The 27,745-nt window shown below is 47.2% G+C and overlaps 1 long non-coding RNA gene across 1 annotated transcript; it reads left to right on the plus strand.

Annotated features, from left to right (window-relative positions):
- Window positions 1-27,745, plus strand: LOC137648898 (uncharacterized). Its single transcript, XR_011045745.1, has 4 exons — window positions 1-139; window positions 10,941-11,569; window positions 13,522-13,642; window positions 27,157-27,745. It is a non-coding gene; the product is annotated as an uncharacterized lncRNA (long non-coding RNA).

The raw sequence follows: 27,745 nt of genomic DNA on the forward strand, positions 1-27,745 counted from the left end.
GATTGGGTGTTAGCTCTTTTCTTTATAAAAGATAATTTCTGGAAGGGACTGACATTTCTAGTCGTTTTTGTATTCCGTCTTTCAAGTGATTAGGACCGCATTTTCACGAAGATCTTCGCCTGTGTTGTATTGTTGAAAAGTAAGTGTTTGTTAACGTGATAGTATTAAGGTATATACATATATCAATATAATCCAGAGTTCTTTCTCAAGGATCCTCGCTTGTGTTGAATTGTCGAAAAGTAAGTGATTGTTAAAGTGAAAGTATTAAGGTATAGGCCTAGTTGTATCCGTATATATCGATATAATCCAAAGTTCTTTCTCGAAGATTATCGTCTGTGTTAAATTGCCGAAAAGTAAGTGTTCGTTAACGTGTTAATCCTTAGCAATAGGCCTAGATGTATCCGTATATATCGATGTAATCGAAAGTTATTTCTCGAAGATCCTTGTCTGTGTTGAATTGTCGAAAAGTAATTGTGCGTTAACGTTATAATCCAGAGGTGTAAGCCTAGTTGTATCCGAATATATCGATATAATCCAAAATTATTTCTCGAAGATCCTCGCCTGTGTTGAATTGTCGAAAACTAGTGTTCGTTAACGTGATAGTCCCAAGGTATAAGCTTAGTTTTATCCGGATATATCAAAGTAATCCAAAGTTCTTTCTCAAGGATCCTCGCCTGTGTTGAATTGTCGAAAAGTAAGTGTTGGTTAACGTGATAGTCCCAAGGTATAGGCTTAGTTGTATCCGAATATATCGTTTTAATTCATAGTTCTGTAGAGAAGGTCAAATCTGAAATATTTTCAATGTGGCCTTGCCGTACGGGCCTTGAGTAATTAGATCATTTTTGTCAGGATTTCTTGAATTTTTGAGTTGTTGAAAGTCTTGCTACGTAACCCTATTACATTTCTTCGTCAACAAGTGGTCGAGACCTGATTGTTTAATATATTTAGTGTTAGTAACTTTAATAAACTGGGAATAGTTAGTTTTCCCGAAGATGACTGACCAATCAATGTGCCATTTTCGCTGTGCTATTGAAATTTAATGTTCACAGCGCATTGTTCTCCCAGTAAGTTTATAACTATGATTAACAATAATTTCATTGAGTATTAATTGGGTTCGTGCTACCTTAATACTAATATTTTTTCGACATCGCTGATAAGGTTAATTTTCAGCATAGTTGAATGTAGTTTGGTACATTTTTTCATTACAAATATATTTAACATCGTTTTAGCTCTGCCTACGTCATAAACTATTAACGTATTCGGTAAGGTTAGCAATTACAGCGTTGGTAATATGAGTTTTGACGTTGAAGATCGTTTTCCTAGTTTCGCCTCAATAAAAATCCCGGTACATTGTAAGAACAAAGTTGGTTGTCATATACAGTGTATAAAGTATGATGGCTGCTTTTGCGGTCCCATACAGCAGTGGAACCCCACTCTCTACAGGACCTCAACTGTTGTTTTACCTTGTTGGTTCACAGCATTTTTTTCAAGTCACTTATTGTTCACTTACTGTTGAATCGTCTGTCAAAAGACTCATGAAATAAGTCTTCAGTTTCCTCTTGAAAGCCTTAATTGCCAAATTTGTGTCTAGGAATAAGCTTTTATGTAGTAAGTCTAGCAATAAGCCTTAATATTAGTGTTTGGTCATATGGGAGCTCGTTATGCAATCTTTGGTCGCACATTTGAAAATACTGGAATCAGCTGTCTTACTTCCAATAACTTTAAACTAAAGTTCACTGCAAGATGTTTAGCCAATCTGTTTCTGGGTCCAGTTCTGAGTAACTGTTTCATCCTATGTTTAACTAAAATCCTAATTCAATAGTTCTGTTGGGTACTAGTTTTCGTGCATACAGTGGTTGGAGTCACCAGGTGATTTTACCAAGTTTAATAATCTTATGAATTATATCTTAAGTAGCATATTAGATATTTGGATATTGTGAAATAAAATCTAGGCAGTGTCGTGCAAATCAGTTTAAGAGTTAGGGAGTTTGGTAAATATTCCTCGGCCTATTGTAGGCTTACAACAGCTCGCTAATGTTTCAGATATTGTAGAATAGCCCATGATGATGTTGCCCAATGGCTAACTTAATAGATTTTTATCTAGGCCAATTGTTATTCTGGTAATTTCCCTAGTCACCGAAGGAAGTAACTTTTTAAACTTAATTTAAGGTTTATTTGCCTCCAGAAGATATAACTATGGAACAGTGAATTGTGTAGCTCGCAGGCAGAGATTTGCAAGTTACTGGTGTAGGTGACCAGGCTTTAAATTTTATCTTCTTTGGCGTAAACTGATTCTAGATAGAAAATTAGTCTTTGGAATAAAATTACTAAAGTACTAGGTTTCTTTGTAATGAAACATTTAGTTTCAGCTTACTTGCCTGCCTAAGCATCTTATTTACCTCTGTAGACAGTTCTGTGGAGACACTAACCTCAACACTGGGGGATGTTATAAGGTGGAGGCAAGAATTTACTGAAGCCTAATTGATTCCAATGCCACTGTTCCGGTCAGTATTGTAATCTCTACCAGATCATTCTTGAAAATTAGAAAATTTAAATCTGGCCTTTCTAAGTAGCGATAATGACCTGGACCCTTAAGTTAGGTGGGTGTGGTTAGGTTCCATTGTAATTTTCTGCCTGTTTTCTCTCACTTTTTAACACTGGATTCTTACGAAACTCTTGAGCTACTAATATTTCCAACTAGTTTGGTGTTATACGTATGTCATAATTGCAGTCCTCAGTTTTTGGGAGTTTCACCCTTCTAGAAACGGATCGTTTTTGGAGCCCCGATAATTGTGACAAGGATTGGTGGTTTAAAACATGGCTCATGAAATTACAGAATTAAATATCAACGTTATGATTAAAAAACTTATCAAAATTTCTAGTTCTGAGCAACACTTTAAAACTAATCTCAAACTTAGCGATGACTTTCAGAAATTATGGTTAATGTGGTATAATTTCTAGCGAAATTGAAACACGGTATTATAAGTGGATGAGTGCTGGCTATTGACATATATCAGACTAATGATCGATTAAAAAGAACACCATTTCATTAAGTGTATTGTTTGCTTTTGAGTTTCGGTATGGCTAATGACGCACGAGTTATTTGCTTGTGAGAGCTTTATGTATGAGCTAATCATTAGCTGGCAAGAGCCATTGTTCAGTTCTGCTTTATTTCCAGCATGACTACAGTCAGAAGATGCGTGTTCCACAGGGGAATTATCTTAAGAAATTTAGTACGATTTATTTCGGCCATGCAGTGTTTAGAACTTTTAGTCTATAGCTGTTGTTGCTTATGTGAAAGTAAAGATTCATGAAATGGGAACATGGCATTGGCATGTGCAGCTCATTCATGTACAGCTTGCTGGAACAGAGGAGCAGAGATGTTTATAGGCGAGTGAAGCGAGCCACAGCGGAGAAAAACACGATTGGCGGGATGTGAATCAGAGGTAGATACTGTGGCATTTGGGTGTGGTTGGTCCTGTCATTAGGTAGCAACGTGGTCAGTCCAGTGTCATTAATCGCTGTAGTGCGGTCGGTTCTGTCATTAGCGAGCGGAACAGTAGGGTGCGGTCAGTCCTGTCATTGTGTGGAGCAGTGGGGTTGGCAATTTGTCATTAAGGTGCGGGTTGGTCCTGCCCTTAGTGAGCATAGTAGTGCATTCAGTCCTGTGTCATTAGGGAGTGGTGCTGTGCAGCTGGGCCTGTTAATAGGGAGTGGTGCTGTGCAGCTGGGCCTGTTAATAGGGAGTGGTGCTGTGCAGCTGGGCCTGTTAATAGGGAGTGGTGCAGTGCAGCCAGTCTTGTTATTAGGGAGTGGTGCTGTGCGGCCGGTCTTTCGTTGCGTCTGTCCTGTGTCATTAGGGAGTGGTGCTGTGCTGTGCAACTGGGCCTGTTGTTAGGGGTGGTGCTGTGCAGCTGGGCCTGTTATTAGGGAGTGGTGCAGTGCGGCCGGTCTTGTTATTAGGGAGTGATGCAGTGCGGCCGATCTTGTTATTAGGGAGTGGTGCAGTGCAGCCAGTCTTGTTATTAGGGAGTGGTGCAGTGCGGCCGGTCTTGTTATTAGGGAGTGGTGCAGTGCGGCCGGTCTTGTTATTAGGGAGTGATGCAGTGCGGCCGGTCTTGTTATTAGGGAGTGGTGCAGTGCGGCCGGTCTTGTTATTAGGGAGTAGTGCAGTGTGGCCGGTCTTGTTATTAGGGAGTGGAGCGGTGCGATCAGGTCAGTCCTGGGTCATTAGGGAGTGGAGCGATGTGGTCTGTCCTGTGTCATTAGGGAGCGAAGCGATGTGGTTGATCCTTTGGTGTCATTAGGGAGTGGAGGGATGTGTTCGGTCCCGTGTCATTAGGGAGTGGAGGGATGTGTTCGGTCCCGTGTCATTAGGGAGTGGAGGGATGTGGTTGGTCCCGTGTCATAAGGAAGTGGAGCGATGTGGTCGATTCAGTGTCATTAGGGAGTGGAGCGGTGCGGTCGGTCCTGTCTCATTAGTGAAGCAGTGCGGTCAGTCATGTCATTAGTGGAGCAGTGCGGTCAGTCATGTGTCATAAGGGAGTGGTGTTGTGTGGATGGTACTGTCATTAGGTAATGCAACATTGCGATCAGTCCTGTATCATTAGAGAGAGGTGCATTGTAGTAGGTAATGATTCATTAGTGAGTGGAGCATTGAATTGTGGTCCTGTCATTAGGTAGTGGTGTGGTTGGTCTCGTGCCATTAGGGATTGGTGTGGTTGGTCCCGTGCCATTAGGGATTGGTGTGGTTGGTCCCGTGCCATTAGGGATTGGTGTGGTTGGTCCCGTGCCATTAGGGGTTGGTGTGGTTGGTCCCGTGCCATAAGGGAGATGTGTGATAGGTCCCGTGCCATTAGGGAGAGGTTCGGTGCAGCGGGTCTGCATCCTTGGCTGTGCGGTGCCGCGTGTCTGCGTCCTTGGCTGTGCGGTGCCGCGGGTCTGGGTCCTTGGCTGTGCGGTGCCGCGGGTCTGGGTCCTTGGCTGTGCGGTGCCGCGGGTCTGGGTCCTTGGCTGTGCGGTGCCGCGGGTCTGGGTCCTTGGCTGTGCGGTGCCGCGGGTCTGGGTCCTTGGCTGTGCGGTGCCGCGGGTCTGCGTCCTTGGCAGTGCTGTGCCGCGGGTCTGCGTCCTTGGCAGTGCTGTGCCGCGGGTCTGCGTCCTTGGCAGTACTGTGCCGCGGGTCTGCGTCCTTGGCAGTGCTGTGCCGCGGGTCTGCGTCCTTGGCAGTGCTGTGCCGCGGGTCTGCGTCCTTGGCTGTGCGGTGCCGCGGGTCAGTCACGTGTCATAAGGGAGTGGTGTTGTGTGGTTGGTACTGTCATTAGGTAATGCAACATTGCGATCAGTCCTGTGTCATTAGAGAGTGGTGCATTGTAGTAGGTAATGATTCATGAGTGAGGAGCATTGCTATTGTGGTCAGTCCTGTCATTAGGTAGTGGTGTGGTTGGTCCCGTGCCATTAGTGATTGGTGTGGTTGGTCCCGTGCCATTAGGGGTTGGTGTGGTTGGTCCCGTGGTTGGTGTGGTTGGTCCCGTGCCATTAGGGGTTGGTGTGGTTGGTCCCGTGCCATAAGGGAGAGGTGTGATAAGTCCCGTGACATTAGGGAGAGGTTCGGTGCAGCGGGTCTGCGTCCTTGGCAGTGCTGTGCCGCGGGTCTGCGTCCTTGGCTGTGCGGTGCCGCGGGTCAGTCATATGTCATAAGGGAGTGGTGTTGTGTGGTTGGTACTGTCATTAGGTAATGCAACATTGCGATCATTCATGTGTCATTAGAGAGGTGCATTGTAGTAGGTAATGATTCATTAGTGAGTGGAGCATTGAATTGCGGTCAGTCCTGTCATTAGGGATTGGTGTGGTTGGTCCCGTGCCAATAGGGGTTGGTGTGGTTGGTCCCGTGCCAATAGGGGTTGGTGTGGTTGGTCCCGTGCCATTAGGGGTTGGTGTGGTTGGTCCCGTGCCATAAGGGAGCGGTGTGATAGGTCCCGTGCCAATAGGGGTTGGTGTGGTTGGTCCCGTGCCATTAGGGGTTGGTATGTTTGGTCCCGTGCCATTAAGGGTTGGTGTGGTTGGTCCCGTGCCTTTAGGGGTTGGTGTGGTTGGTCCCGTGCCATTAGCGGTTGGTGGGGTTGGTCCCGTGCCTTTAGGGGTTGGTGTGGTTGGTCCCGTGCCTTTAGGGGTTGGTGTGGTTGGTCCCGTGCCTTTAGGGGTTGGTGTGGTTGGTCCCGTGCCATTAGCGGTTGGTGTGGTTGGTCCCGTGCCATTAGGGGTTGGTGTGGTTGATCCCGTGCCATAAGAGAGCGGTGTGATAGGTCCCGTGCCATTAGGGAGAAGTTCGGTGCCGCGGGTCTGCGTCTTTGGCTGTGCTGTTCTGCGGGTGTACGTCCTTGGCTGTGCGGTGCCGCGGGTCTGGGTCCTTGGCTGTGGGGTGCCGCGAGTCTGGGTCCTTGGCTGTGCGGTGCCGCGGATTTGCGTGCTTGGCTGTGCGGTGACGCGGATTTGCGTGCTTGGCTGTGCGGTGCCGCGGATTTGCGTCCTTGGCTGTGCGGTGCCCCGGGTCTGCGTCCTTGGCTCTGCGGTGCCCCGGGTCTGCGTCCTTGGCTCTGCGGTGCCGCGGGTCAGCATCCTTGGCTGTGTGGTGCCGTGGATTTGCGCTCTTGGTTGTGCGGTGCCGCGGGTCTGGGTCCTTGGCTGTGCGGTGCCGCGGGTCTGCGGCCTTGGTCGTGCGGTGCCGCGGGTCTGCGTCCTTGGCTGTGCGGTGCCGCGGGTCTGCGTCCTTGGCTGTGCGGTGCCGCGGGTCTGGGTCATTGGCTGTGCGGTGCCGCGGGTCTGCGTCCTTGGCTGTGGGGTGCCGCGGGTCTGCGTCCTTGGCTGTGGGGTGCCGCGGGTCTGCGTCCTTGGCTGTGGGGTGCCGCGGGTCTGCGTCCTTGGCTGTGCGGTGCCGCGGGTCTGCGTCCTTGGCTGTGGGGTGCCGCGGGTCTGCGTCCTTGGCTGTGGGGTGCCGCGGGTCTGCGTCCTTGGCTGTGGGGTGCCGCGGGTCTGCGTCCTTGGCTGTGGGGTGCCGCGGGTCTGCGTCCTTGGCTGTGGGGTGCCGCGGGTCTGCGTCCTTGGCTGTGGGGTGCCGCGGGTCTGCGTCCTTGGCTGTGCGGTGCCGCGGATCTGGGTCCTCGGCTGTGCGGTGCCGCGGATTTGCGTCCTCGGCTGTGCGGTGCTGCGGGTCTGCGTCCTCGGCTGTGGGGTGCCGCGGGTCTGGGTCCTCGGCTGTGCGGTGCCGCGGATTTGCGTCCTCGGCTGTGCGGTGCTGCGGGTCTGCGTCCTCGGCTGTGTGGTGCCGCGGGTCTGCGTCCTTGGCTGTGCGGTGCCGCGGGTCAGTCATGTGTCATAAGGGAGTGGTGTTGTGTGGTTGGTACTGTCATTAGGTAATGCAACATTGCAATCAGTCCTGTGTCATTAGAGAGTAGTGCATTGTGGTAGGTCATGATTCATTAGTGAGTGGAGCATTGAATTGTGGTCAGTCCTGTCACTAGGTAGCGGTGTGGTTGGTGCTGTGCCATCAGGGAGCGGTGTGGTTGGTCCCATGCCATTAGGGAACGTTGTGATAGGTCCCGTGCCATTAGGGAGTGGTGCGGTGCCGCGGGTCTGCGTCCTTAGCTGTGCGGTGCCGCGGGTCTGCGTCCTTGGCTGTGCGGTGCCGCGGGTCTGCGTCCTTGGCTGTGCGGTGCCGCGGGTCTGCGTCCTTGGCTGTGCGGTGCCGCGGGTCTGCATTTTTGGCTGTGCGGTGCCGTGGGTCTAGGTCCTTGGCTGTGCGGTGCCGCGGGTCTGGGTCCTTGGCTGTGGGGTGCCGCGAGTCTGGGTCCTTGGCTGTGCGGTGCCGCGGATTTGCGTGCTTGGCTGTGCGGTGACGCGGATTTGCGTGCTTGGCTGTGCGGTGCCGCGGATTTGCGTCCTTGGCTGTGCGGTGCCCCGGGTCTGCGTCCTTGGCTCTGCGGTGCCCCGGGTCTGCGTCCTTGGCTGTGTGGTGCCGTGGATTTGCGCTCTTGGTTGTGCGGTGCCGCGGGTCTGGGTCCTTGGCTGTGCGGTGCCGCGGGTCTGCGGCCTTGGTCGTGCGGTGCCGCGGGTCTGCGTCCTTGGCTGTGCGGTGCCGCGGGTCTGCGTCCTTGGCTGTGCGGTGCCGCGGGTCTGGGTCATTGGCTGTGCGGTGCCGCGGGTCTGCGTCCTTGGCTGTGGGGTGCCGCGGGTCTGCGTCCTTGGCTGTGGGGTGCCGCGGGTCTGCGTCCTTGGCTGTGCGGTGCCGCGGGTCTGCGTCCTTGGCTGTGGGGTGCCGCGGGTCTGCGTCCTTGGCTGTGGGGTGCCGCGGGTCTGCGTCCTTGGCTGTGGGGTGCCGCGGTTCTGGTCTGCGTCCTTGGCTGTGGGGTGCCGCGGGTCTGCGTCCTTGGCTGTGGGGTGCCGCGGGTCTGCGTCCTTGGCTGTGGGGTGCCGCGGGTCTGCGTCCTTGGCTGTGCGGTGCCGCGGATCTGGGTCCTCGGCTGTGCGGTGCCGCGGATTTGCGTCCTCGGCTGTGCGGTGCTGCGGGTCTGCGTCCTCGGCTGTGGGGTGCCGCGGGTCTGGGTCCTCGGCTGTGCGGTGCCGCGGATTTGCGTCCTCGGCTGTGCGGTGCTGCGGGTCTGCGTCCTCGGCTGTGTGGTGCCGCGGGTCTGCGTCCTTGGCTGTGCGGTGCCGCGGGTCAGTCATGTGTCATAAGGGAGTGGTGTTGTGTGGTTGGTACTGTCATTAGGTAATGCAACATTGCAATCAGTCCTGTGTCATTAGAGAGTAGTGCATTGTGGTAGGTCATGATTCATTAGTGAGTGGAGCATTGAATTGTGGTCAGTCCTGTCACTAGGTAGCGGTGTGGTTGGTGCTGTGCCATCAGGGAGCGGTGTGGTTGGTCCCATGCCATTAGGGAACGTTGTGATAGGTCCCGTGCCATTAGGGAGTGGTGCGGTGCCGCGGGTCTGCGTCCTTAGCTGTGCGGTGCCGCGGGTCTGCGTCCTTGGCTGTGCGGTGCCGCGGGTCTGCGTCCTTGGCTGTGCGGTGCCGCGGGTCTGCGTCCTTGGCTGTGCGGTGCCGCGGGTCTGCATTTTTGGCTGTGCGGTGCCGTGGGTCTAGGTCCTTGGCTGTGCGGTGCCGCGGGTCTGGGTCCTTGGCTGTGCGGTGCCGCCGGTCTGGGTCCTTGGCTGTGCGGTGCCGCCGGCCTATGTCCTTGGCTGTGTGGTGCCGCCGGTCTGGGTCCTTGGCTGTGCGTTGCCGCCAGTCTGGGTCCTTGGCTGTGCGGTGCCGCTGGTCTGGGTCCTTGGCTGTGCCGTGCCACGGGTCTGCTTCCTTGGCTGTGCGGTGCCGCGGGTCTGGGTCCTTGGCTGTGCGGTGCCGCGGGTCTGGGTCCTTGGCTGTGTGGTGCCGCGGGTCTGCGTCCTTGGCTGTGCGGTGCCGCGGGTGTGCGTCCTTGGCTGTGCGGTGCCGCGGGTCTGGGTCCTTGGCTCTGCGGTGCCGCGGGTCTGGGTCCTTGGCTCTGCGGTGCCGCGGGTCTGGGTCCTTGGCTCTGCGGTGCCGCGGGTCTGCGTCCTTGGCTCTGCGATGCCGCGGGTCTGGGTCCTTGGCTGTGCGGTGCCGCGGGTCTGGGTCCTTGGCTGTGCGGTGCCGCGGGTCTGCGTCCTTGGCTGTGCGGTGCCGCGGGTCTGCGTCCTTGGCTGTGCGGTGCCGAGGGTCTGGGTCCTTGGCAGTGCGGTGCCGAGGGTCTGGGTCCTTGGCAGTGCGGTGCCGCGGGTCTGCGTCCCTGGCTGTGCGGTGCCGCGGGTCTGGGTCCTTGGCGCTGCGGTGCCGCGGGTCTGCGTCCTTGGCTGTGTAGTGCTGCTGACCTGCAGGATTAACTGTAAGGTGGCATTGGCCATCGTCATTAGAGTAATTTGCTGATTTTAACTGATTGTGGTTTGTTCCGACAGCATTAATTTATTTCCTTATTCCTTTCCATATTTCCTTTCCTCACTGGGATATTTTTCCCTGTAGGAGCCTTTGGGCTTATAACATCTTTATTTTCCAACTAGGGGTGTAGGAAACTCAGGTTGGGAAATTTTGTTTCTAATTAGTTTATACTATTTCTATTGATAGAGCTACAAATTAGCTCAGTGTATGCAATGATAGGTGTCGACCCCAAAGTTCTTGAATAGAAAATAGTGTGGGACTTCTAAGATTAATGGTTTAAGTTACGGGGTCCTTCGACTGGCCAGGCAGTACTACATTGGATCCTTCTCTCTGGTTACGGTTCACTTTCCCTTTGTCTACACATACACCAAATAGTCTGGCCTATTCTTTACAGATTCTCTTCTGTTCTCATACACCTGATAACACTGAGATTACCAAGCAATTCTTGTTCACCCAAAGGGTTATCTACTGTACTGTAATTGTTCAGTGGCTACTTACAAACAAAACTTAAATGGACGATTTTTCTTAGTTGTATGTGAACTGAAATATCCTTTAATCTTTTTAGGCATTAGCTAACCCTGTGTTAAATGTAATCAATTATAGCGGCCGTTTCATAGTCTGATACTTCATACTTTTATGTGAAGCCTTTTAGGCCACTTGAGGGCTTTGCTGAAACTGAAGCAGGTTGTGTGCTAGGATCAATTATAGTTTTAAAATTTGTATAAAACTGATTGATAACGCATTAAAACTGAAAATCAGAGATAGAGAATTGAGTATTGTACTGTTAACAAATGACTGATTCTGTAATCTACATTAAATCAAAATTGAGAATTCAAAATCGTAAAAAAAGTATTGAGTGAAAATTTGTAGCTCCTGACAGTTTCTGCCAAATCTTGTCAAGAGTATAAAGTGACACTATAACTTTTTTATTTATTTTCAACAATTCAGTTTTAAGAGGATTATTCTAATCTTTGACATTTCTTCATTTCTAGGAATGCTCATGAGGAGGATGACTGCTAATTGGAAGACTTGGGAGACCACGAGAGGGAGAGAATTGCCACCTTAGTAGAGCTGACTATTGTTCATCTTGATGTTGACATATCATTCAGTGGAGAGAATTGCCACCTTAGCAGAGCTGACTATTGTTCATCTTGATACTAACATATCATTCAGTGGAGAGAATTGCCACCTTAGCAGAGCTGACTATTGTTCATCTTGATGTTGACATATCATTCAGTGGAGAGAATTGCCACCTTAGCAGAGCTGACTATTGTTCATCTTGATGTTGACATATCATTCAGTGGAGAGAATTGCCACCTTAGCAGAGCTGACTATTGTTCATCTTGATGTTGACATATCATTCAGTGGAGAGAATTGCCACCTTAGCAGAGCTGACTATTGTTCATCTTGATGTTGACATATCATTCAGTGGAGAGAATTGCCACCTTTGTAGAGCTGACTATTGTTCATCTTGATGTTGACATATCATTCAATGGAGAGAATTGCCACCTAGCAGAGCTGACTATTTGTTTATCTTGATGTTAACATATCATTCAATGGAGAGACTTGCCACCTAGCAGAGCTGACTATTGTTCACCTTGATGTTAACATATTTAATGAGGTAAGAACTTATGGTGAATACTTGTAAGCCAACTGATGAATTGTCGCAATGTGATTTTGAGCATACGCTAAACCTTTTTTTCTAACATGGGGTAATTTTGTAAAGTTTAGGTACTAAATTTATTTCTGTAGATTTAGGTCTGTAGGTTAACTTCGCAAAGGTGTTCACCTTGTTTTTACTTTAACCGCATTGACACTTCTTCTTTGTCAGCATCTTTTCCCACATTGTGGGGTCGATGTTTCTGGCCAGCATTCTCCATCTACCTCTGTCCCACACTTCATCATATATATGCCCTAGCATTAATTCTAATCTCACAATTTCCACTGGTCATATTGGTTACGGCTAATTTTTCATGGCTCGATGCCTTTCCTGCCGCCAACCCTCCCCATTTACCCGGGCTTGGGACCGGCACCAAGTTGAGGTTGGCTTGCCCCCTTCAGTGAATATAAAGATAAGATTGTAAAATGTTTATTTTTTTTTCTTGCAGACATTTTAGAGGCTTCATAGAATGTAAATATTACTTTTTTTTACGAATTTATCTATTATGCCTAGTTTTCCACTTCTAAATTTACTTAGTTATCATACCCGAAACATAAAAATTTTCCAATTAACAAGGAAAGTTCTGGAAATTTACTCGTCAAAGATTAAAAACTTTATATTCTAATCTAAAATACTCGCAGTTCATGGTATTTTTAATGTTTTCCTAATGTTCAATGTAGTAAAAACCTAGTTTTCAGTACCAAGATATATGTGGGATGGAGAAAATTTTAAATCTGAAATTAACCCATTTCAAAACTTTGAGAAAAACTGTTAAAGAATGTGTAAATGTCATGTAACTGATTTAGGAGAATATTATTTAGTGAAATAGTACTAGATAGCAGAGATTTCTTCATTTTTTTCAGCAAGACAATGGGTTCTAAAGTTTATATATAACCTCTTGAAAAAACTTTAGGCTACAATTAAAATTTACTTCTTGAATAAAAACTTGAATAAAAACTTTAGACTACAGTTAGAATTTACTTCTTGAATAAAAACTTTAGGCTACAGTTAAAATTTACTTCTTGAATAAAAACTTGAATAAAAACTTTAGGCTACAGTTAAAATTTACTTCTTGAATAAAAACTTTAGGCTACAGTTAAAATTTACTTCTTGAATAAAAACTTGAATAAAAACTTTAGGCTACAGTTAAAATTTACTTCTTGAATAAAAACTTTAGGCTACAGTTAAAATTTACTTCTTGAATAAAAACTTTAGGCTACAGTTAAAATTTACTTCTTGAATAAAAACTTTAGGCTACAGTTAAAATTTACTTCTTGAATAAAATCTTTAGGCTACAGTTAAAATTTACTTCTTGAATAAAAACTTTAGGCTACAGTTAGAATTTACTTCTTGAATAAAAACTTTAGGCTACAGTTAAAATTTACTTCTTGAATAAAAACTTGAATAAAAACTTTAGGCTACAGTTAAAATTTACTTCTTGAATAAAAACTTAAATAAAAACTTTAGGCTACAGTTAGAATTTACTTCTTGAATAAAAACTTTAGGCTACAATTAAAATTTACTTCTTGAATAAAAACTTGAATAAAAACTTTAGGCTACAGTTAGAATTTACTTGTATAAAAACTTTAGGCTACAGTTAAAATTTACTTCTTGAAGAAACTTTAGGCTACAGTTAAAATGTACTTTTTTTATATTATATTATTATTTAATACCCGTGGGGTTTTTCTTTTTTTTTAAATTGATATTATCCCCTTGATAAAACTTTTAAGGCAACAGAGTTAAAATTGACTTAAAAATATTTTATACATTGGTTTCTAATACCATTGGGGCCCTTATTTTTGGAAATTTATATAACCCCTTGAAAGAATCTTTCAAGGCAACAAAGAGTGTTAAAATTTACTCAAATCTTTTATATATTGGATTTTAATACCTATGTGGTTCTTCTTTTTCAGGTTCTGCTCAAAATATTCTGAAGCAATCCCAAAATGAATGCAGTTTAAGCCAGCTCTCTCAAGCTACACTGAAGACTAAAGAAATGGCCACGAAGACTACTCGGACTATACATTGATAAAAGTAAGATACTTATAAATATTTATCCCTTGTTGATTATTAACAGTAAATTTGAATTTCCAATTATGTTTTTAAGTATTCTGTGGTTTAAGTTTTTCTCTTGATGGTTGGTTAAAAGTTGTTGCATGTGTTGATCAGAATTTGTTTAAATCGTTTTGCTTAGCCAAACATGACTGAATCCTTCGTCGGGCTGGGAGGAAAGGAGAGAGGAAAGGTCACCTTTAGGGCTGGAAGGATAGAAGAGAAGAAAGATCACTTTTAGGGCTGGGAGGATAGGAGAGAAGAAAGGTCACTTTTAGGGCTGGGAGGATAGGAGAGAGGAAAGGTCACTTTTAGGGCTGGGAGGATAGGAGAGAGGAAAGGTCACTTTTAGGGCTGGGAGGATAGGAGAGAGGAAAGGTCACTTTTAGGGCTGGGAGGATAGGAGAGAGGAAAGGTCACTTTTAGGGCTGGGAAGATAGGAGAGAGGAAAGGTCACTTTTAGGGCTGGGAGGATAGGTGAGAGGAAAAGTCACTTTTAGGGCTGGGAGGATAGGAGAGAGGAAAGGTCACTTTTAGGGCTGGGAGGATAGGAGAGAGGAAAGGTCACTTTTAGGGCTGGGAGGATAGAGAGGAAAGGTCACTTTTAGGGCTGGGAGGATAGGAGAGGAAATGTCACTTTTAGGGCTGGGAGGATATGAGAGGAAAGGTCACTTTTAGGGCTGGGAGGATAGGAGAGAAGAAAGGTCACTTTTAGGGCTGGGAGGAAAGGAGAGAGGAAAGGTCACCTTTAGGGCTGGGAGGATAGGAGAGAAGAAAGGTCACTTTTAGGGCTGGGAGGATAGGAGAGAAGAAAGGTCACTTTTAGGGCTGGGAGGATAGGAGAGAAGAAAGGTCACTTTTAGGGCTGGGAGGATAGGAGAGAAGAAAGGTCATTTTAGGGCTGGGAGGATAGAGAGGAAAGGTCATTTTAGGGCTGGGAGGATAGGAGAGAGGAAAGGTCACTTTTAGGGCTGGGAGGATAGGAGAGAGGAAAGGTAACTTTTAGGGCTGGGAGGATAGGAGAGAGGAAAGGTCACTTTTAGGGCTGGGAGGATAAAGAGGAAAGGTCACTTTTAGGGCTGGGAGGATAGGAGAGAGGAAAGGTCACTTTTAGGGCTGGGAGGATAGGAGAGAGGAAAGGTCACTTTTAGGGCTGGGAGGATAGGAGAGAGGAAAGGTCACTTTTAGGGCTGGGAGGATAGGAGAGAGGAAAGGTCACTTTTAGGGCTGGGAGGATAGGAGAGAGGAAAGGTCACTTTTAGGGCTCTGAGGATAGGAGAGAGGAAAGGTCACTTTTAGGGCTGGGAGGATAGGAGAGAGGAAAGGTCACTTTTAGGGCTGGGAGGATAGAGGGGAAAGGTCACCTTTTGGGCTGGGAGGATAGAGAGGAAAGGTCACCTTTAGGACTGGGAGGATAGGAGAGAGGAAAGGTCACTTTTAGGGCTGGGAGGATAGAGAGGAAAGGTCACTTTTAGGGCTGGGAGGATAGAGAGGAAAGGTCACTTTTAGGGTTGGGAGGATAGGAGAGAGGAAAGGTCACTTTTAGGGCTGGGAGGATAGGAGAGAAGAAAGGTCACTTTTAGGGCTGGGAGGGTAGAGAGGAAAGGTCACTTTTAGGGCTGGGAGGGTAGAGAGGAAAGGTCACTTTTAGGGCTGGGAGGATAGGAGAGAGGAAAGGTCACTTTTAGGGCTGGGAGGATAGGAGAGAGGAAAGGTCACTTTTAGGGCTGGGAGGATAGGAGAGAGGAAAGGTCACTTTTAGGGCTGGGAGGATAGGAGAGAGGAAAGGTCACTTTTAGGGCTGGGAGGATAGGAGAGCGGAAAGGTCACTTTTAGGGCTGGGAGGAAAGGAGAGAGGAAAGGTCACTTTTAGGGCTGGGAGGATAGAGAAAAGGTCACTTTTAGGGCTGGGAGGAAAGGAGAGAGGAAAGGTCACCTTTAGGGCTGGGAGGATAGAGGGGAAGGTCACGTTTAGGGCTGGGAGGATAGGAGAGGGGAAAGGTCTCTTTTAGGGCTGGGAGGATAGAGGGGAAAGGTCACCTTTTGGGCTGGGAGGATAGAGAAGGAAGGTCACTTTTAGGGCTGGAAGGATAGGAGAGAAGAAAGGTCACTTTTAGGGCTGGGAGGATAGGAGAGAGGAAAGGTCACTTTTAGGGCTGGGAGGATAGGAGAGAGGAAAGGTCACTTTTAGGGCTGGAGGATAGGAGAGAAGAAAGGTCACTTTTAGGGCTGGGAGGATAGGAGAGAGGAAAGGTCACTTTTAGGGCTGGGAGGATAGGAGGAGAGAGGAAAGGTCACTTTTAGGGCTGGGAGGATAGGAGAGAGGAAAGGTCACTTTTAGGGCTGGGAGGATAGGAGAGAGGAAAGGTCACTTTTAGAGCTGGGAGGATAGGAGAGAGGAAAGGTCACTTTTAGGGCTGGGAGGATAGGAGAGAGGAAAGGTCACTTTTAGGGCTGGGAGGATAGGAGAGAGGAAATGTCACTTTTAGGGCTGGGAGGATAGGAGAGAGGAAAGGTCACTTTTAGGGCTGGGAGGAAAGGAGAGAGGAAAGGTCACATTTAGGGCTGGGAGGATAGGAGAGAAGAAAGGTCACTTTTAGGGCTGGGAGGATTGGAGAGAGGAAAGGTCACTTTTAGGGCTGGGAGGATAGGAGAGAGGAAAGGTCACTTTTAGGGCTGGGAGGATAGGAGAGAGGAAAGGTCACTTTTAGGGCTGGGAGGATAGAGAGGAAAGGTCACTTTTAGGGCTGGGAGGATAGAGGGGAAAGGTCACCTTTTGCGCTGGGAGGATAGGAGAGAAGAAAGGTCACTTTTAGGGCTGGGAGGATAGGAGAGAAGAAAGGTCACTTTTAGGGCTGGGAGGATAGGAAAGAAGAAAGGTCACTTTTATGGCTGGGAGGATAGAGAGGAAAGGTCACTTTTAGAGCTGGGAGGATAGAGAGGAAAGGTCACTTTTAGGGCTGGGAGGATAGAGAGGAAAGGTCACTTTTAGGGCTGGAAGGATAGAGGGGAAAGGTCACCTTTTGGGCTGGGAGGATAGGAGAGAAGAAAGGTAACTTTTAAGGCTGGGAGGAAAGGAGAGAGGAAAGGTCACCTTTAGGGCTGGGAGGATAGGAGAGAAGAAAGGTCACTTTTAGGGCTGGGAGGATAGGAAAGAAAGGTCACTTTTAGGGCTGGGAGGATAGGAGAGAAGAAAGGTCACTTTTAGGGCTGGGAGGATAGAGAAGAAAGGTCATTTTAGGGCTGGGAGGATAGAGAGGAAAGGTCATTTTAGGGCTGGGAGGATAGGAGAGAGGAAAGGTCACTTTTAGGGCTGGGAGGATAGGAGAGAGGAAAGGTCACTTTTAGGGCTGGGAGGATAGGAGAGAGGAAAGGTCACTTTTAGGGCTGGGAGGATAGAGAGGAAAGGTCACTTTTAGGGCTGGGAGGATAGGAGAGAGGAAAGGTCACTTTTAGGGCTGGGAGGATAGGAGAGAGGAAAGGTCACTTTTAGGGCTGGGAGGATAGGAGAGAGGAAAGGTCACTTTTAGGGCTGGGAGGATAGGAGAGAGGAAAGGTCACTTTTAGGGCTGGGAGGATAGGAGAGAGGAAAGGTCACTTTTAGGGCTGGGAGGATAGGAGAGAGGAAAAGTCACTTTTAGGGCTGGGAGGATAGGAGAGAGGAAAGGTCACTTTTAGGGCTGGGAGGATAGAGAGGAAAGGTCACTTTTAGGGCTCTGAGGATAGGAGAGAGGAAAGGTCACTTTTAGGGCTGGGAGGATAGAGAGGAAAGGTCACTTTTAGGGCTGGGAGGATAGGAGAGAGGAAAGGTCACTTTTAGGGATGGGAGGAAAGGAGAGAGGAAAGGTCACTTTTAGGGCTGGGAGGATAGGAGAGGAAAGGTCATTTTTAGGGCTGGGAGGATAGGAGAGAGGAAAGGTCACTTTTAGGGATGGGAGGATAGGAGAGAGGAAAGGTCACTTTTAGTGCTGGGAGGAAAGGAGAGAGGAAAGGTCACCTTTAGGGCTTAGAGGAAAGGAGAGAGGAAAGGTCACCTTTAGGGCTGGGAGGATAGGAGAGACGAAAGGTTACTTTTAGGGCTGGGAGGATAGGAGAGAGGAAAGGTCACTTTTAGGGCTGGGAGGAAAGAGAGGAAAGGTCACCTTTAGGGCTGGGAGGATAGGAGAGGAAAGGTCACCTTCAGGGCTGGGAGGATAGGAGAGAAGAAAGGTCACTTTTAGGACTGGGAGGAGAGGAGAGAAGAAAGGTCACTTTTAGGGCTGGGAGGATAGAGAGGAAAGGTCACTTTTAGGGCTGGGAGGATAGGAGAGAAGAAAGGTCACTTTTAGGGCTGGGATGATAGGAGAGAAGAAAGGTCACCTTTAGGGCTAGGAGGATAGGAGAGAAGAAAGGTCACTTTTAGGGCTGGGAGGATAGGAGAGAAGAAAGGTCACTTTTAGGGCTGGGAGGATAGGAGAGAAGAAAGGTCACTTTTAGGGCTGGGAGGATAGGAGAGAGGAAAGGTCACTTTTAGGGCTGGGAGGATAGGAGAGAGGAAAGGTCACTTTTAGGGCTGGGAGGAAAGGAGAGAGGAAAGGTTACCTTTAGGGCTGGGAGGATAGGAGAGAAGAAAGGTCTCTTTTAGGGCTGGGAGGATAGGAGAGAGGAAAGGTCACTTTTAGGGCTGGGAGGAAAGGAGAGAGGAAAGGTCACCTTTAGGGCTGGGAGGAAAGGAGAGAGGAAAGGTCACCTTTAGGGCTGGGAGGAAAGGAGAGAGGAAAGGTCACCTTTAGGGGTGGGAGGATAGGAGAGAAGAAAGGTCACTTTTAGGGCTGGGAGGATAGGAGAGAGGAAAGGTCACTTTTAGGGCTGGGAGGATAGAGGGGGAAGGTCACCTTTTGGGCTGGGAGGATAGAGAAGAAAGGTCACCTTTTGGGCTGGGAGGATAGAGAAGAAAGGTCACTTTTAGGGCTGGGAGGATAGGAGAGATGAAAGGTCACTTTTAGGGCTGGGAGGATAGGAGAGAGGAAAGGTCACTTTTAGGGCTGGGAGGAGAGGAGAGAGGAAAGGTCACCTTTTGGGCTGGGAGGAGAGGAGAGAAAAAAGGTCACTTTTAGGGCTGGGAGGAAAGGAGAGAGGAAAGGTCACATTTAGGGCTGGGAGGATAGGAGAGAAGAAAGGTCACTTTTAGGGCTGGGAGGATAGGAGAGAGGAACGGTCACTTTTAGGGCTGGGAGGATAGGAGAGAGGAAAGGTCACTTTTAGGGCTGGGAGGATAGAGGGGAAAGGTCACTTTTTGGGCTGGGAGGATAGGAGAGAAGAAAGGTCACTTTTAGGGCTGGGAGGATAGGAGAGAGGAAAGGTCACTTTTAGGGCTGGGAGGATAGAGAGGAAAGGTCACTTTTAGGGCTGGGAGGATAGGAGAGAGGAAAGGTCACTTTTAGGGCTGGGAGGATAGAGAGGAAAGGTCACTTTTAGGGCTGGGAGGATAGAGGGGAAAGGTCACCTTTTGCGCTGGGAGGATAGGAGAGAAGAAAGGTCACTTTTAGGGCTGGGAGGATAGGAGAGAAGAAAGGTCACTTTTAGGGCTGGGAGGATAGGAAAGAAGAAAGGTCACTTTTATGGCTGGGAGCATAGAGAGGAAAGGTCACTTTTAGAGCTGGGAGGATAGAGAGGAAAGGTCACTTTTAGGGCTGGGAGGATAGAGAGGAAATGTCACTTTTAGGGCTGGAAGGATAGAGGGGAAAGGTCACCTTTTGGGCTGGGAGGATAGGAGAGAAGAAAGGTAACTTTTAAGGCTGGGAGGAAAGGAGAGAGGAAAGGTCACCTTTAGGGCTGGGAGGATAGGAGAGAAGAAAGGTCACTTTTAGGGCTGGGAGGATAGGAAAGAAAGGTCACTTTTAGGGCTGGGAGGATAGGAGAGAAGAAAGGTCACTTTTAGGGCTGGGAGGATAGAGAAGAAAGGTCATTTTAGGGCTGGGAGGATAGAGAGGAAAGGTCATTTTAGGGCTGGGAGGATAGGAGAGAGGAAAGGTCACTTTTAGGGCTGGGAGGATAGGAGAGAGGAAAGGTCACTTTTAGGGCTGGGAGGATAGGAGAGAGGAAAGGTCACTTTTAGGGCTGGGAGGATAGAGAGGAAAGGTCACTTTTAGGGCTGGGAGGATAGGAGAGAGGAAAGGTCACTTTTAGGGCTGGGAGGATAGGAGAGAGGAAAGGTCACTTTTAGGGCTGGGAGGATAGGAGAGAGGAAAGGTCACTTTTAGGGCTGGGAGGATAGGAGAGAGGAAAGGTCACTTTTAGGGCTGGGAGGATAGGAGAGAGGAAAGGTCACTTTTAGGGCTGGGAGGATAGGAGAGAGGAAAAGTCACTTTTAGGGCTGGGAGGATAGGAGAGAGGAAAGGTCACTTTTAGGGCTGGGAGGATAGAGAGGAAAGGTCACTTTTAGGGCTCTGAGGATAGGAGAGAGGAAAGGTCACTTTTAGGGCTGGGAGGATAGAGAGGAAAGGTCACTTTTAGGGCTGGGAGGATAGGAGAGAGGAAAGGTCACTTTTAGGGATGGGAGGAAAGGAGAGAGGAAAGGTCACTTTTAGGGCTGGGAGGATAGGAGAGGAAAGGTCATTTTTAGGGCTGGGAGGATAGGAGAGAGGAAAGGTCACTTTTAGGGATGGGAGGATAGGAGAGAGGAAAGGTCACTTTTAGTGCTGGGAGGAAAGGAGAGAGGAAAGGTCACCTTTAGGGCTTAGAGGAAAGGAGAGAGGAAAGGTCACCTTTAGGGCTGGGAGGATAGGAGAGACGAAAGGTTACTTTTAGGGCTGGGAGGATAGGAGAGAGGAAAGGTCACTTTTAGGGCTGGGAGGAAAGAGAGGAAAGGTCACCTTTAGGGCTGGGAGGATAGGAGAGGAAAGGTCACCTTCAGGGCTGGGAGGATAGGAGAGAAGAAAGGTCACTTTTAGGACTGGGAGGAGAGGAGAGAAGAAAGGTCACTTTTAGGGCTGGGAGGATAGAGAGGAAAGGTCACTTTTAGGGCTGGGAGGATAGGAGAGAAGAAAGGTCACTTTTAGGGCTGGGATGATAGGAGAGAAGAAAGGTCACCTTTAGGGCTAGGAGGATAGGAGAGAAGAAAGGTCACTTTTAGGGCTGGGAGGATAGGAGAGAAGAAAGGTCACTTTTAGGGCTGGGAGGATAGGAGAGAAGAAAGGTCACTTTTAGGGCTGGGAGGATAGGAGAGAGGAAAGGTCACTTTTAGGGCTGGGAGGATAGGAGAGAGGAAAGGTCACTTTTAGGGCTGGGAGGAAAGGAGAGAGGAAAGGTTACCTTTAGGGCTGGGAGGATAGGAGAGAAGAAAGGTCTCTTTTAGGGCTGGGAGGATAGGAGAGAGGAAAGGTCACTTTTAGGGCTGGGAGGAAAGGAGAGAGGAAAGGTCACCTTTAGGGCTGGGAGGAAAGGAGAGAGGAAAGGTCACCTTTAGGGCTGGGAGGAAAGGAGAGAGGAAAGGTCACCTTTAGGGGTGGGAGGATAGGAGAGAAGAAAGGTCACTTTTAGGGCTGGGAGGATAGGAGAGAGGAAAGGTCACTTTTAGGGCTGGGAGGATAGAGGGGGAAGGTCACCTTTTGGGCTGGGAGGATAGAGAAGAAAGGTCACCTTTTGGGCTGGGAGGATAGAGAAGAAAGGTCACTTTTAGGGCTGGGAGGATAGGAGAGATGAAAGGTCACTTTTAGGGCTGGGAGGATAGGAGAGAGGAAAGGTCACTTTTAGGGCTGGGAGGAGAGGAGAGAGGAAAGGTCACCTTTTGGGCTGGGAGGAGAGGAGAGAAAAAAGGTCACTTTTAGGGCTGGGAGGAAAGGAGAGAGGAAAGGTCACATTTAGGGCTGGGAGGATAGGAGAGAAGAAAGGTCACTTTTAGGGCTGGGAGGATAGGAGAGAGGAACGGTCACTTTTAGGGCTGGGAGGATAGGAGAGAGGAAAGGTCACTTTTAGGGCTGGGAGGATAGAGGGGAAAGGTCACTTTTTGGGCTGGGAGGATAGGAGAGAAGAAAGGTCACTTTTAGGGCTGGGAGGATAGGAGAGAGGAAAGGTCACTTTTAGGGCTGGGAGGATAGAGAGGAAAGGTCACTTTTAGGGCTGGGAGGATAGGAGAGAGGAAAGGTCACTTTTAGGGCTGGGAGGATAGAGAGGAAAGGTCACTTTTAGGGCTGGGAGGATAGAGGGGAAAGGTCACCTTTTGCGCTGGGAGGATAGGAGAGAAGAAAGGTCACTTTTAGGGCTGGGAGGATAGGAGAGAAGAAAGGTCACTTTTAGGGCTGGGAGGATAGGAAAGAAGAAAGGTCACTTTTATGGCTGGGAGCATAGAGAGGAAAGGTCACTTTTAGAGCTGGGAGGATAGAGAGGAAAGGTCACTTTTAGGGCTGGGAGGATAGAGAGGAAATGTCACTTTTAGGGCTGGAAGGATAGAGGGGAAAGGTCACCTTTTGGGCTGGGAGGATAGGAGAGAAGAAAGGTAACTTTTAGGGCTGGGAGGATAGGAGAGAAAAAAAAAAGGTCACTTTTAGGGCTGGGAGGATAGGAGAGAAGAAAGGTCACTTTTAGGGCTGGGAGGATAGGAGAGAAGAAAGGTCACTTTTAGGGCTGGGAGGATAGAGAAGAAAGGTCACTTTTAGGGCTGGGAGGATAGGAGAGAGGAAAGGTCACTTTTAGGGCTGAGAGGATAGAGGGGAAAGGTCACCTTTTGGGCTGGGAGGATAGAGGGGAAAAGTCACCTTTTGGGCTGGGAGGATAGGAGAGAAGAAAGGTCACTTTTAGGGCTGGGAGGATAAGAGAAGAAAGGTCACTTTTAGGGCTGGGAGGATAGGAGAGAAGAAAGGTCACTTTTAGGGCTGTGAGGATAGAGAAAAAAGGTCACTTTTAGGGCTGGGAGGATAGAGAAAAAATGTCACTTTTACGGCTGGGAGGATAGGAGAGAGGAAAGGTCACTTTTACGGCTGGGAGGATAGGAGAGAGGAAAGGTCACTTTTAGGGCTGGGAGGATAGGAGAGAGGAAAGGTCACTTTTAGGGCTGGGAGGATAGGAGAGAGGAAAGGTCACTTTTAGGGCTGGGAGGATAGGAGAGAGGAAAGGTCACTTTTAGGGCTCTGAGGATAGGAGAGAGGAAAGGTCACTTTTAGGGCTCTGAGGATAGGAGAGAGGAAAGGTCACTTTTAGGGCTGGGAGGATAGGAGAGAGGAAAGGTCACTTTTAGGGCTGGGAGGATAGGAGAGAGGAAAGGTCACTTTTAGGGCTGGGAGGAAAGGAGAGAGGAAAGGTCACTTTTAGGGCTGGGAGGATAGGAGAGGAAAGGTCATTTTTAGGGCTGGGAGGATAGGAGAGAGGAAAGGTCACTTTTAGGGATGGGAGGATAGGAGAGAGGAAAGGTCACTTTTAGTGCTGGGAGGAAAGGAGAGAGGAAAGGTCACTTTTAGTGCTGGGAGGAAAGGAGAGAGGAAAGGTCACCTTTAGGGCTTAGAGGAAAGGAGAGAGGAAAGGTCACCTTTAGGGCTGGGAGGATAGGAGAGACGAAAGGTTACTTTTAGGGCTGGGAGGATAGGAGAGAGGAAAGGTCACTTTTAGGGCTGGGAGGATAGGAGAGGAAAGGTCACCTTTAGGGCTGGGAGGATAGGAGAGGAAAGGTCACCTCCAGGGCTGGGAGGATAGGAGAGAAGAAAGGTCACTTTTAGGGCTGGGAGGAGAGGAGAGAAGAAAGGTCACTTTTAGGGCTGGGAGGATAGAGAGGAAAGGTCACTTTTAGGGCTGGGAGGATAGGAGAGAGGAAAGGTCACTTTTAGGGCTAGGAGGATAGGAGAGAAGAAAGGTCACTTTTAGGGCTGGGAGGATAGGAGAGAAGAAAGGTCACTTTTAGGGCTGGGAGGATAGGAGAGAAGAAAGGTCACTTTTAGGGCTGGGAGGATAGGAGAGAAGAAAGGTCACTTTTAGGGCTGGGAGGATAGGAGAGAGGAAAGGTCACTTTTAGGGCTGGGAGGATAGGAGAGAGGAAAGGTCACTTTTAGGGCTGGGAGGAAAGGAGAGAGGAAAGGTTACCTTTAGGGCTGGGAGGATAGGAGAGAAGAAAGGTCTCTTTTAGGGCTGGGAGGATAGAGAGGAAAGGTCACTTTTAGGGCTGGGAGGAAAGGAGAGAGGAAAGGTCACCTTTAGGGCTGGGAGGAAAGGAGAGAGGAAAGGTCACCTTTAGGGCTGGGAGGAAAGGAGAGAGGAAAGGTCACCTTTAGGGCTGGGAGGAAAGGAGAGAGGAAAGGTCACCTTTAGGGCTGGGAGGATAGGAGAGAAGAAAGGTCACTTTTAGGGCTGGGAGGATAGGAGAGAGGAAAGGTCACTTTTAGGGCTGGGAGGATAGAGGGGGAAGGTCACCTTTTGGGCTGGGAGGATAGAGAAGAAAGGTCACTTTTAGGGCTGGGAGGATAGGAGAGAGGAAAGGTCACTTTTAGGGCTGGGAGGATAGGAGAGAGGAAAGGTCACTTTTAGGGCTGGGAGGATAGGAGAGAGGAAAGGTCACCTTTTGGGCTGGGAGGAGAGGAGAGAAGAAAGGTCACTTTTAGGGCTGGGAGGAAAGGAGAGAGGAAAGGTCACATTTAGGGCTGGGAGGATAGGAGAGAAGAAAGGTCACATTTAGGGCTGGGAGGATAGGAGAGAGGAACGGTCACTTTTAGGGCTGGGAGGATAGGAGGGAGGAAAGGTCACTTTTAGGGCTGGGAGGATAGAGGGGAAAGGTCACTTTTTGGGCTGGGAGGATAGGAGAGAAGAAAGGTCACTTTTAGGGCTGGGAGGATAGGAGAGAGGAAAGGTCACTTTTAGGGCTGGGAGGATAGGTGAGAGGAAAGGTCACTTTTAGGGCTGGGAGGATAGGAGAGAGGAAAGGTCACTTTTAGGGCTGGGAGGATAGAGGGGAAAGGTCACCTTTTGGGCTGGGAGGAGAGGAGATAGTAAAGGCCCCTTTTAGTTCCTTTGTTTGCTACTCCCCAAAATTGAGGGTTATTGCCTTGGTAAATAAAATAAAAGTTTAAATCTACCACACTGTACTAGCTTCCTGGCTAGTACAGCAGTAACTTATTTGCCTAGCATTCGCATGGCAGCAGATCGATCTCACCCGGGACCGCGAGTTTTTTGTTAACTGGGGAGGCCACTGCAGTGGTAGGGCACCGCAGTGTGGGGTTGGGTTTTCTCGGCTGACGTTCTGGTGAGCACCTCTTGTGATGGATCAGGAACCAGACACCTTTAATTTTTAACCTTTTTAAATGATTGGTTAAAAGGGTTGCCTATTTTTCAAATTTATAGCAAGCTTGACAAAATTAATAATTCAAAATGTTGTAAATCTAATATAGCCTTAAGTATTTTGTTTAGTATTCTTAACTTAGAAAAGTCTTACTGGAAGAAAGTCTCTGATAGCATTCAGGTGTTTTTAATCCTGGCCAAAGAACTTGAAAGCTGCTTATTCAGTGTCTCTCTCTCTCTCTCTCTCTCTCTCTCTCTCTCTCTCTCTCTCTCTCTCTCTCTCTCTCTCTCTCTCTCTCGTACTACTACTACTACTAGTAGTAGTAGTAGTAGTAGTAGTAGTAGTAGTAGTAGTAGTAGTAGTAGTAGTAGTAGTAGTAGTAGTAGTAGTAGTTCCTATATATCTGAAAGTTTCCTGAAACAGGTTCCTGAAACTGTGTTTGTTAACATTTGTAATTTCTGAAAGTTTCGTCAAACAGAAAATCCAGTTATTCTTTTGACGTTTGTGGTGAAGTCAACTTAGCATTTTAGACCGTGATAGTCAAGTTTGTAGTCTTAAGTTTAGGCAACTTAGATAAGTTTGATTGGAGTCACCCCGGTGATTTAAGATTATTTAGCTAATTTCCAATGCAAAAAAAGATAGAAAATATAAATTTTGCTTGATATATTTATATCAGTTGTTGGGTTTTCATTTAGAAATTATCCAAATTTGGATGAATACACTGAATGCATAGTTTGTTTCCATAGTGTAGTATACTCTGTTTAAAGATATAAATTGGTTTATAAATTAGTGTAGTACTTTTTAGAGAATATCTAAATTGGTTTATAAATTTAATTTTTGCATGGTTTAAGGACTTGAATTTATAGATTTAATTTTGTAGTACTGTTTGGAGTATCTAAGTTGGTTAATATTTGTACTCGTTTTAAGTGTCTAAGTTGGTTAATATTTGTACTTGTGTTAAGAGTATCTAAGTTGGTTAATATTTGTACTCGTTTTACGAGTATCTAAGTTGGTTAATATTTGGACTCTTAAAAGAGTATCTAAGTTGGTTAATATTTGTACTCTTTTTAAGAGTAAGTTGGTTAATATTTTCTTGTGTAGTACTGTTTAAGAGTATCTAAATTGGTTTATGAATTTAATTTTGTAGCACCCTCTGAAATATCTAAATTGGCTTATATTGGTGTAGTATTCTTTCTAAAATGTCACTGTCCCTTGCCTCTGCCTTTCATGAGTAACCTTTAAACCGAAAACATATGGTCAGTCTCTAAGGCATTGTCGTGCTTGCTAGGGCAATGTCACTGTCCCTTGCCTCAGCCTTTCATGAGTAACCTTTAAACCGAAAACATATGGTCAGTCTCTAAGGCATTGTCGTGCTTGCTAGGGCAATGTCACTGTCCCTTGCCTCTGCCTTTCATGAGTAACCTTTAAACCGAAAACATATGGTCAGTCTCTAAGGCATTGTCGTGCTTGCTAGGGCAATGTCACTGTCCCTTGCCTCTGCCTTTCATGAGTAACCTTTAAACCGAAAACATATGGTCAGTCTCTAAGGCATTGTCGTGCTTGCTAGGGCAATGTCACTGTCCCTTGCCTCAGCCTTTCATGAGTAACCTTTAAACCGAAAACATATGGTCAGTCTCTAAGGCATTGTCGTGCTTGCTAGGGCAATGTCACTGTCCCTTGCCTCTGCCTTTCATGAGTAACCTTTAAACCGAAAACATATGGTCAGTCTCTAAGGCATTGTCGTGCTTGCTAGGGCAATGTCACTGTCCCTTGCCTCTGCCTTTCATGAGTAACCTTTAAACCGAAAACATATGGTCAGTCTCTAAGGCATTGTCGTGCTTGCTAGGGCAATGTCACTGTCCCTTGCCTCAGCGTTTCATGAGCGCCCTTTAAACCTGTAAATGAAGAATACCCTCTGCTTTCCACTGCTAAATGTCCAAGATCCGTGAGACTAATAGTTTTATAAAGCTTTATGAAGTTTTATAAAGCTTCATTGACATTGCTTTATAAAGAGTATCATGCTTGCTTTAAGAACTTCTTCAAGCTAGATTTAAATCAACATATTTTGGACTTGATTTTGAGGTAATCTTTTTTTTTTTTTTTTTAAGGTTAATATTTAAGGTTTGATTTGAGTATAATTAAAAAATAATGATTTTTTGAGGTAATCTTATTTTTTTTCCATTCAACTGTAGGTCATTATTTAAGGTTTGATTAGAGTATGATTAAAAATATTAATGATTTTTATTTTCTTTTACAGTATTCTTCGATGGCAAATTGCCCGTATGTGCGAAGCAGATAGTTTCATCTCAAGCAACATTAAGTTTCTACAATCAACAAGGCTGCGAAAATTACTGACAATTTTACTGAATTCTTGAACATTTAAGATGCCATTTTTGTTTTTCATTTCCATAAAATTCAAGTTTATATAAAAAAAAAAAAAGATAGTAACTGATAAAGATTAGACCTCAAAATGGTTTTATGTGCTGATGTAGAAAAGGCTGATTTTCTTTTTCGTTTTCATTTGCATAAAATTCAAGTTTATATAAAGATAGTAACTGATAAAGGCTTACACCTCTAAATGGTTTGTGTGCAGATGTAGAAAAGGTTGGTTTTATTTTGCATTTCCATAAAATTCAAGTTTATATAAAGATAGTAATTGATAAAGACTTGAACCTCTAAATGGTTTGTGTGCAGATGTAGAAAAAAAATTTTCTTTTTCATTTCTATGAAATTAATTTAAGAATTTGAGGAACTGATAAGACTTTTATCCTCGTTGTGTATAAATGTAGAAAATGCTATAATGGTTTTTTTTTTCATTTACGTAAAATTAGTTTATATAAAAAGAT

The sequence above is a fragment of the Palaemon carinicauda genome, chromosome 10, assembly GCF_036898095.1.
Source record: "Palaemon carinicauda isolate YSFRI2023 chromosome 10, ASM3689809v2, whole genome shotgun sequence".
Lineage (NCBI taxonomy): Eukaryota > Metazoa > Arthropoda > Malacostraca > Decapoda > Palaemonidae > Palaemon > Palaemon carinicauda.